Source organism: Artemia franciscana, unplaced genomic scaffold (assembly GCF_032884065.1).
Source record: "Artemia franciscana unplaced genomic scaffold, ASM3288406v1 Scaffold_1313, whole genome shotgun sequence".
Classification (NCBI taxonomy): Eukaryota; Metazoa; Arthropoda; class Branchiopoda; order Anostraca; family Artemiidae; genus Artemia; species Artemia franciscana.
In genome coordinates this window covers 101601-111558 of record NW_027062790.1, presented here as the reverse complement: position 1 = coordinate 111558, position 9958 = coordinate 101601, and positions in this window count along the sequence as shown.

Below are 9958 nucleotides of genomic sequence, written 5' to 3'. Positions count from 1 at the left end.
CATGTATTTTGGGGGTGATACCTGACACGGGGATGCCATGGATATTCTGTGGTAGCCACAACACTTGGCTGGGAAGAGAATTTAAAGTGGCAAAACCCTATAGGCCAGTGTATTCTCCTGATGAGCCCTTGTGTTGGGTTGTTGCTCTGAATTATTTGTCTTTATTATTTTTTCTATTGTTTGGTAAGTGACGACTTATACTTATTGATGACATGACTGCCTGTCCATGGATTATTCTTTATGGTTGATTGTGTATGGCTATGCTGTTTGACCTATGTGGTTGTATGGATGAGTAGGGTTAAGGCCTCATTCAAGTGCTGGTCTATATTAATCACTAATTTAGGAAAACAGAGTTCCTTTTCTCCTTCTGTCTCTCTTTTTTTTTTTCTTTTTTTTGTGTTTGTGCTGTTGCATTGGTGATTTCTCTTTTCATGATATATATATATATATATATATATATATATATATATATATATATATATATATATATATATATATATATATATATATATATATATATATATATATATTTTAACTACGTAAAACTTGCGAATATACAACATTCATGGCTGTCCCATTGTCTGTGCATATAAATAGATTGTCAGGTTTACCGACTCTTGAACATGCAACATATAATTGTCCATGTGAAAAACAATCTGTATTCAGATCTATACCTCATTATTCTAATGATTGCCCTTGAGCTTTGTTGATGGTGATTGCTAATCGAACATTCCTTGTGTCCCGGTCGCTTTTTCTTTGAGTTTCTCGGTCGTCATTTATATTCCCTATGTCCCGGTGTCCCGGTCGTCATTTGTGTCCCGATGTCCCGGTCTGTAATTTAGTCAGTTGACAAACATGACGTCGGTCGACAAACAAACATGACGTCAGTAGACAGACACACACAACTTATTTATATATGTATACTAGCTTTTGGGGTGGTGCTTCGCGCCACCCCAACACCTAGTCGGTGGGGGCGCTTCGTGTCCTCTCCAAGCCCCCCCCCGCGCGCGTAAGTCGTTACGCGCCATATTAGTTACGCGCCATTGTAGTTGTGTCCCTATGTCCCACCTGTGAATATATATATATATATATATATATATATATATATATATATATATATATATATATATATATATATATATATATATATATATATATATATATATATATATATATATATATATATATATATATGCTTTCAACTACGTAAAACTTGCGAATATACAACATTCTTTGCTGTCCCATTGTCTGTGCATATAAATAGATTGTCAGGTTTACCGACTGTTGAACATGCAACTCATATAATGATCCATGGGAATACAATCCGTATTCAGATCTATACCTCATGATTCTAATGATTGCCCTTGAGCTTTGTTGATGGTGATTGCTAATCGACCATTCCGTGTCGCCGTTGTCATTTATATATCCCCCTGTGCCCCCCAGCGTCCCCTTTGTAGTTGTGTCCCTGTGTCCCGGTCGTCATTTATATTCCCTGTGTCCCGGTCGTCATTTGTGTCCCAGTGTCCCAGTCTGTGATTTCTCTTTGAATGTCCCGGGCGTCATGTATATTCCTTGTGTCCCGGTGTCCCGGTCGTCATTTATATCCCCCTGTGCCCCCCGGCGTCCCCGTTGTAGTTGTTTCCCTGTGTCCCGGTCGTCATTTATATTCCCTGTGTCCCGGTCGTTATTTGTATCCTGGTGTCCCGGTCTGTATATACATTCGTTTTTTTAATTTTGTTTTTCTCCTTTATTTTTCATTTTTTTCCTTTTTTATTTTTTTTTCTTTTTTAGTTTTTATAGTTTTTTAGCTTTTTTAGTTTTTTATTAGTTTTTAGTTGTTTTTTTTCTTTTTAGTTTTGTTGTAGTTTTTACCTTTTTTTTAGTTTTTTTAGTTTTTTTTTACTTATGTCCTGGTCGTCATTTATACTCCCTGTGTCCCGGTCGTCATTTGTGTCCCGGTCGCTTTCTCTTTGAATGTCGTCATTTATATTCCCTACTAGCTGTTGGGGTGGCGCTTCGCGCCACCCCAACACCTAGTTGGTGGGGGCGCTTCGTGCCCCCCCCAAGCCCCCCCGCGCGCGTAAGTCGTTACGCGCCATAATAGTTACGCGCCATTGTAGTTGTGTCCCTATGTCCCACCTGTGAATATAGATAGATATATATATATATGGTTTTAACTACGTAAAACTTGCGAATATACAACATTCTTTGCTGTCCCATTGTCTTTGCATATAAATAGATTGTCAGGTTTACCGACTCTTGAACATGCAACATATAATGGTCCATGGGAAAACAATCTGTATTCAGATCTATACCTCATGATTCTAATGATTGCCCTTGAGCTTTGTTGATGGTGATTGCTAATCGACCATTCCCTGTCCCGGTGTCCCGGTCGTCATTTACATCCCCCTGTTTCCCCCGGTGTCCCCGTTGTAGTTGTGTCCCTGTGTCCCGGTCGTCATTTATATTCCCTGTGTCCCGGGTCCCGGTCGTCATTTGTATCCCGGTGTCCCGGTCTGTATATACATTCGTTTTTTAGTTTTGTTTTTCTCCTTTATTTTTTTCCTTTTTTTTCTTTTTTAGCTTATTTAGATTTTTAGATTTTTTAGTTTTTTTTATTAGTTTTTAGTTTTTTTTTCTTTTTAGTTTTTTTGTCCCGGTCGTCATTTATATCCCCCTGTTTCCCCCGGTGTCCCCGTTGTAGTTGTGTCCCTGTGTCCCGGTCGTTATTTATATTCCCTGTGTCCCGGTCGAACTTATGTCCTGGTCGTCATTTATACTCCCTGTGTCCCGGTGCTTTGTTGATTGCTAATCGAACATTCCTTTTGTCCTGGTCGCTTTCTCTTTGAGTGTCGTCATTTATTAGTTTTTTCCTTTTTTTTTTAGTTTTTTATTGGTTTTTACCTTTATTTTAGCTTATTTTTCAGTTTTTTCCTTTTTTTTAGTTTTTTTTTATTTTTTATTTTTTTTTAGTTTTTTACCTTTTTTTAGTTTTTTTAGTTTTTTTAGTTTTTTAGCTTTTTTACTTTTTTTATTAGTTTTTAGTTTTTTTTTGTAGTTTTTGCCTTTTTTTAGTTTTTTCAGTTTTTTTTTTAGTTTTTTATTGGTTTTTACCTTTATAGTTTTTTTTAGTTTTTTAGCTTTTTTATTTTTTTTATTAGTTTTTAGTTTTTTTTTGTAGTTTTTGCCTTTTTTTAGTTTTTTCAGTTTTGACGTCACCTAATCCAGTTTTTTCAGGTGACGTCACCTGATCCATCCATCCATCCATCCACAGACAGACAACTTATTTTTATATATATAGATGTGCCGGTGTCCCGGTCGTCATTTGTGTCCCGATGTCCCGGTCTGTAATTTCGTCAGTTGAAAACATGACGTCAGTCGACACACAAACATGACGTCACCGGACAGACAGACCCACACACACACAGACAACTTATTTTTATACTAGCTGTTGGGGTGGCGCTTCGTGCCACCCCAACACCTAGTTGATGGGGGCACTTCGCGCCCCCCCCCCCAAGCCCCCCGCGCGCGTAAGTCGTTACGCGCCATATTAGTTACGCGCCATTGTAGTTGTTTACCTATGTCCCACCTGTGATATATATATATATATATATATATATATATATATATATATATATATATATATATATATATATATATATATGTGTGTGTTTTTAACTACGTAAAACTTGCGAATATACAACATTCTTTGCTGTCCCATCGTCTGTGCATATAAATAGATTGTCAGGTTTACCGACTCTTGAACATGCAACGCATAATGGTCCATGGGAAAACAATCCGTATTCAGATCTATACCTCATGATTCTATTGATTGCCCTTGAGCTTTGTTGATGGTGATTGCTAATCGACCATTTCTTTTGTTGCCGTCGTCATTTATATATCCCCCTGTGCCCCCCAGCGTCCCCGTTGTAGTTGTGTCCCTGTGTCCGGGTCGTCATTTATATTCCCTGTGTCCCCGTCGTCATTTGTGTCCCGGTGTCCCAGTCTGTGATTTCTATTTGAGTGTCCCGGGCGTCATTTATATTCGTCAGGATATTGTAGGGCATCGTAGTATCGATGAGTTTAAGCAATTCTTGTCAACTGATTGTTTCGCCTATAAAGAATACTATCTCGAGGTAAGAACTGATCACCGACCACAACGATATATATATATATATATATATATATATATATATATATATATATATATATATATATATATATATATATATATATATGACGACTTATACTTATTGACGACATGACTGCCTGTCCATGGATTATTCTTTATGGTTGATTGTGTGTGGCTATGCTGTTTGACCTATGTGATTGTATGGATGAGTAGGGTTAAGGCCTCATTCAAGTGCTGGTCTATATTAATCACTAATTTAGGAAAACAGTCTTCCTTTTCTCCTTCTGTCTCCTTTTTTTTTTTTTTTTTTTTTTTTTTTTTTTTTTTTTTTTTTTTTTTTGTGTTTGTGCTGTAGCATTGGTGATTTCTCTTTTCATGATATATATATATATATATATATATATATATATATATATATATATATATATATATATAAAAATAAGTTGTCTGTCTGTCTGTGGATCTGTGGATCAGGTGACGTCATGTTTCGGCTGACGTCATGAAATTAGTTGCCGTCATTTTTGCTTTGAAGGTGACGTCATTCAACTTATATAAGACATATGTTCGCGTAGAAATCTATTAATGTTTAAGTTTACAATGACTAATGAAGATGCTCAAAGAGTCTATGGGCACACGTAAAAACATTAAAATTAACTACAAATATGCGTGTCCGATTGCAAAACGATGACTCTGGTCAAACATTTTCAGATCAATTGCTGGCAATGGGAAACGGAAAGCTCCCAGTAGACTCAATTTCAGGACGTATACAACTACCTGCTGATTTCTGTAATTTAGTGACGTCCAAAAATGAATTGATTGAAAAAGTATTTCCGAATATTCTAAAAAATTATACAAATAATAAATGGCTAAGTGAAAGAGCGATTCTCGCACCCAAAAATATAGACAACCACGAAATCAACAATATTGTTTTGACCAAGATTCAAGACCAGGCAGTCCTTTACAAGTCAGTCGTCACAGTTTTGGAACCAAATGAAGCGGTTAATTATCCGTCTGAATTTTTAAATTCCATAGATCTTTCAGGGTTTCCACCACACGTGCTACAACTAAAAATAGGCGTACCAATAATACTTTTAAGAAATATAAACCCACCAAAGCTTTGCAATGGCACTCGACTTGCCGTAAAAAAAAAAACAATGGAAAACCTAATAGAGGACACAATCCTGACAGGGCCTTTTGAGGGTGAGGCTGTTCTTATTCCTCGCATTCCCATGATTCCAACGGATCTGCCTTTTCAATTTAAAAGATTGCAATTCCCAATTCGATTAGCATTTGCAATCACCATTAACAAAGCTCAAGGTCAATCATTAAAAAAATGTGATATTGATCTTAATACTGATTGTTTTTCCCATGGACAATTGTACGTTGCATGTTCGAGGGTCGGTAAACCTGACAATCTATTTATATGCAGCGAGAATTGGATAGCGAAGAATGTTGTATATTCGCAAGTTTTACGCAGTTAATTTGTATTTCGGAACCAAATGAAGCGGTTAATTATCCATCTGAATTTTTAAATTCCATATATCCTTCAGGGTTTCCACCACACGTGCTACAACTAAAAATAGGCGTACCAATAATATTTTTAAGAAATATCAACCCACCAAAGCTTTGCAATGGCACGCGACTTGCCGTAAAAAAAAAAACAATGGAAAACCTAATAGAGGCCACAATCTTGACAGGGCCTTATGAGGGTGAGGCTGTTCTTATTCCTCGCATTCCCATGATTCCAACGGATCTGCTTTTTCAATTTAAAAGATTGCAACACAGACAATGGGACAGCGAAGACTGTTGTATATTCACAAGTTTTACGTAGTTAATTTGTATTGTATCTATCTATCTATCTATCTATATAAAAACGAGTTGTGTGTATGCATGTTTGTTTGTTTGTAAAAAGAGCGTTTGCATATGACGTCATTATTAGTACATACGGCTTTGTATATGGACAGACAATGGGAAAGCCAAGAATGTTGTATATTCGCAATTTTTACGTAGTTTGAAACACATATATAAATCTATCTATATTCACAGGTGGGACACAGGGACACAACTACAATGGCGCGTAACTAATATGGCGCATAACGACTTACGCGCGCGGGGGGGCTTGGGGGGGCGCGAAGAGCCCCACCAACTAGGTGTTGGGGTGGCGCGAAGCGCCACCCCAACAGCTAGTATATATATATATATATATATATATATATATATATATATATATATATATATATATATATATATATATATATATATATATATATATATATATATATATATATATATATATATATATATATATATATATATATATGTTTTTAACTACGTAAAACTTGCGAATATACAAAATTCTTTGCTGTCCCATCGTCTGTGCATATAAATAGATTGTCATGTTTACCGACTCTTGAACATGCAGCGCATAATGGTCCATGGGAAAACAATCCGTATTCAGATCTATACCTCATGATTCTATTGATTGCCCTTGAGCTTTGTTGATGGTGATTGCTAATCGACCATTTCCTTTGTTGCCGTCGTCATTTATATATCCCCCTGTGCCCCCCGGCGTCCCCGTTGTAGTTGTGTCCCTGTGTCCGGGTCGTCATTTATATTCCCTATGTCCCTGTCGTCATTTGTGTCCCGGTGTCCCAGTCTGTGATTTCTATTTGAGTGTCCCGGGCGTCATTTATTTTCGTCAGGATATTGTAGGGCATCGTAACATCGATGAGTTTAAGCAATTCTTGTCAACTGATTGTTTCGCCTATAAAGAATATTATCTCGAGGTAAGAACTGATCACCGACCACAACGATTGCCACTTTGTTGATAGTTGCGTATCAGGAGGCATCAATTCGATTGCTGTTTTTAAGCAGAAGTACTAAATTATTATTTTTGTGGAAAAGATGATATATATAAATATATATATATATTTTCTTTTTAGTTTTTTTGTAGTTTTTACCTTTTTTAGTTTTTTTCTTCTTTTGTATTAATGCTAAAGCCAAGGTTCAAACCTGAAGCCTCTCGGACCTAGAACCTGAAACATAACGCTTTACCAACTCAGCTACTTCGGCGTGAATACATTCGTTTTGAGCAGCTTCCTCGGGTGTTGCCATTGTAGGTTCTTCGGTCATTTTAAAATTAGAAATTTCTCTTTCAACGGTCTTCTTACAATTAAAAATTTGTCTTTGAACGATATTCTTAAATACCTGTGTCCTGGTCGTCATTTATATTGCCTGTGTCCTGGTCGTCATTTGTGTCCCGGTATCCCAGTCTGTAATTTCTCCTTGAGTGTCCCGGTCGTTATTTATATTCCCTCTGTCCCGGTCGTCATTTGTGTCCCGGTCTGTAATTTCTCTTTGAGTTTTTTTTTTTTAGTATTTTTTAGTTTTTACATTTTTTCTTTTTTCAGTTTTCTTTTTCTTCTTTATTTTTCAGCTTCACTATGAAATACATATCGCCGAACCTTTGTTTTTTTAACTAAAATCTGGTAGGCATTGATGACCTTAAGTCAAGATCCCAAACCCAATCATCATCGCTATCATTTTCAGTTTTGATATGTTTTGACTCTCGCTGTCCAGGTGGATCTTCATCTAACTGCGCGGTTTTGCGTTCTTTAGCCTCAAGCCTGTTTCCTTGCTGTTCTTTTGATTCCTCGGCACGCTTTCTTTTCTGACTTTCCCTATCAGCAGCAAGTTTTTTGGCATAGACTCTTAGAGCATCTTCATCGGATATATATATATATATATATATATATATATATATATATATATATATATATATATATATATATATGTTTTAACTACGTAAAACTTGCGAATATACAACATTCTTTGCTGTCCCATCGTCTGTGCATATAAATAGATTGTCAGGTTTACCGACTCTTGAACATGCAACGCATAATGGTCCATGGGAAAACAATCCGTATTCAGATCTATACCTCATGATTCTATTGATTGCCATTGAGCTTTGTTGATGGTGATTGCTAATCGACCATTTCCTTTGTTGCCGTCGTCATTTATATATCCCCCTTTGCCCCCCGGCGTCCCCGTTGTAGTTGTGTCCCTGTGTCCGGGTAGTCATTTATATTCCCTGTTTCCCCGTCGTCATTTGTGTCCTGGTGTCCCAGTCTGTGATTTCTATTTGAGTGTCCCGGGCGTTATTTATATTCGTCAGGATATTGTAGGGCATCGTAGCATCGATGAGTTTAAGCAATTCTTGTCAACTGATTGTTTCGCCTATAAAGAATATTACCTCGAGGTAAGAACTGATCACCGACCACAACAATTGCCACTTTTTTGATAGTTGCGTATCAGGAGGCATCAATTCGATTGGTGTTTTTAAGCAGAAGCACTAAATTATTATTTTTGTGGAAAAGATGATATATATAAATATATATATATATATATATATTTTCTTTTTAGTTTTTTTGTAGTTTTTATCTTTTTTAGTTTTTTTTCTTCTTTGGTATTAATGCTAAAGCCAAGGTTCAAACCTGGAGCCTCTCGGACCTAGAACCTGAAACATAACGCTTTACCAACTCAGCTACTTTGGCGTGAATACATTCGTTTTGAGCAGTTTCCTCGGGTGTTGCCATTGTAGGTTCTTCAGTCATTTTACAATTAGAAATTTCTCTTTCAACGGTCTTCTTACAATTAAAAATTTGTCTTTGAACGATATTCTTAAATACCTGTATCCTGGTCGTCATTTATATTGTCTGTGTCCCGGTCGTCATTTGTGTCCCGGTATCCCAGTCTATAATTTCTCCTTGAGTGTCCCGGTCGTTATTTATATTCCCTCTGTCCCGGTCGTCATTTGTGTCCCGGTCTGTAATTTCTCTTTGAGTGTTTTTTCTCTTTAGTATTTTTTAGTTTTTTACATTTTTTCTTTTTTCAGTTTTCTTTTTCTTCTTTATTTTTCAGCTTCACTATGAAATACATATCGCCGAACCTTTGTTTTTTTAACTAAAATCTGGTAGGCATTGATGACCTTATCCAAGTCAAGATCCCAAACCCAATCATCATCGCTATCATTTTCAGTTTTGATATGTTTTGACTCTCGCTGTCCAGGTGGATCTTCATCTAACTGCGCGGTTTTGCGTTCTTTAGCCTCAAGCCTGTTTCCTTGCTGTTCTTTTGATTCCTCGGCACGCTTTCTTTTCTGACTTTCTCTATCAGCAGCAAGTTTTTTGGCATAGACTCTTTGAACATCTTCATCGGATATATATATATATATATATATATATATATATATATATATATATATATATATATATATATATATATATATATATATATATATACTAGCTGTTGGGGTGGCGCTTCGCGCCACCCCAACACCTAGTTGGTGGGGGTGCTTCGCGCCCCCCCCCAAGCCCCCCCGCGTGCGTAAGTCGTTACGCGCCATATTAGTTACGCGCCATTGTAGTTGTGTCCCTATGTCCCACCTGTGAATATAGATAAATATATATATATATATATATATATATATATATATATATATATATATATATATATATATATATATATATATATATATATGTGTGTGTGTGTTTTTAACTACGTAAAACTTGCGAATATACAACATTCTTTGCTGTCCCATTGTCTGTGCATATAAATAGATTGTCAGGTTTACCGACTCTTGAACATGCAACATATAATGGTCCATGGGAAAACAATCCGTATTCAGATCTATACCTCATGATTCTAATGATTGCCCTTGAGCTTTGTTGATGGTGATTGCTAATCGACCATTCCCTGAGTCGCCATCGTCATTTATATATCCCCCTGTGCACCCCGGCGTCCCCTTTGTAGTTATGTCCCTGTGTC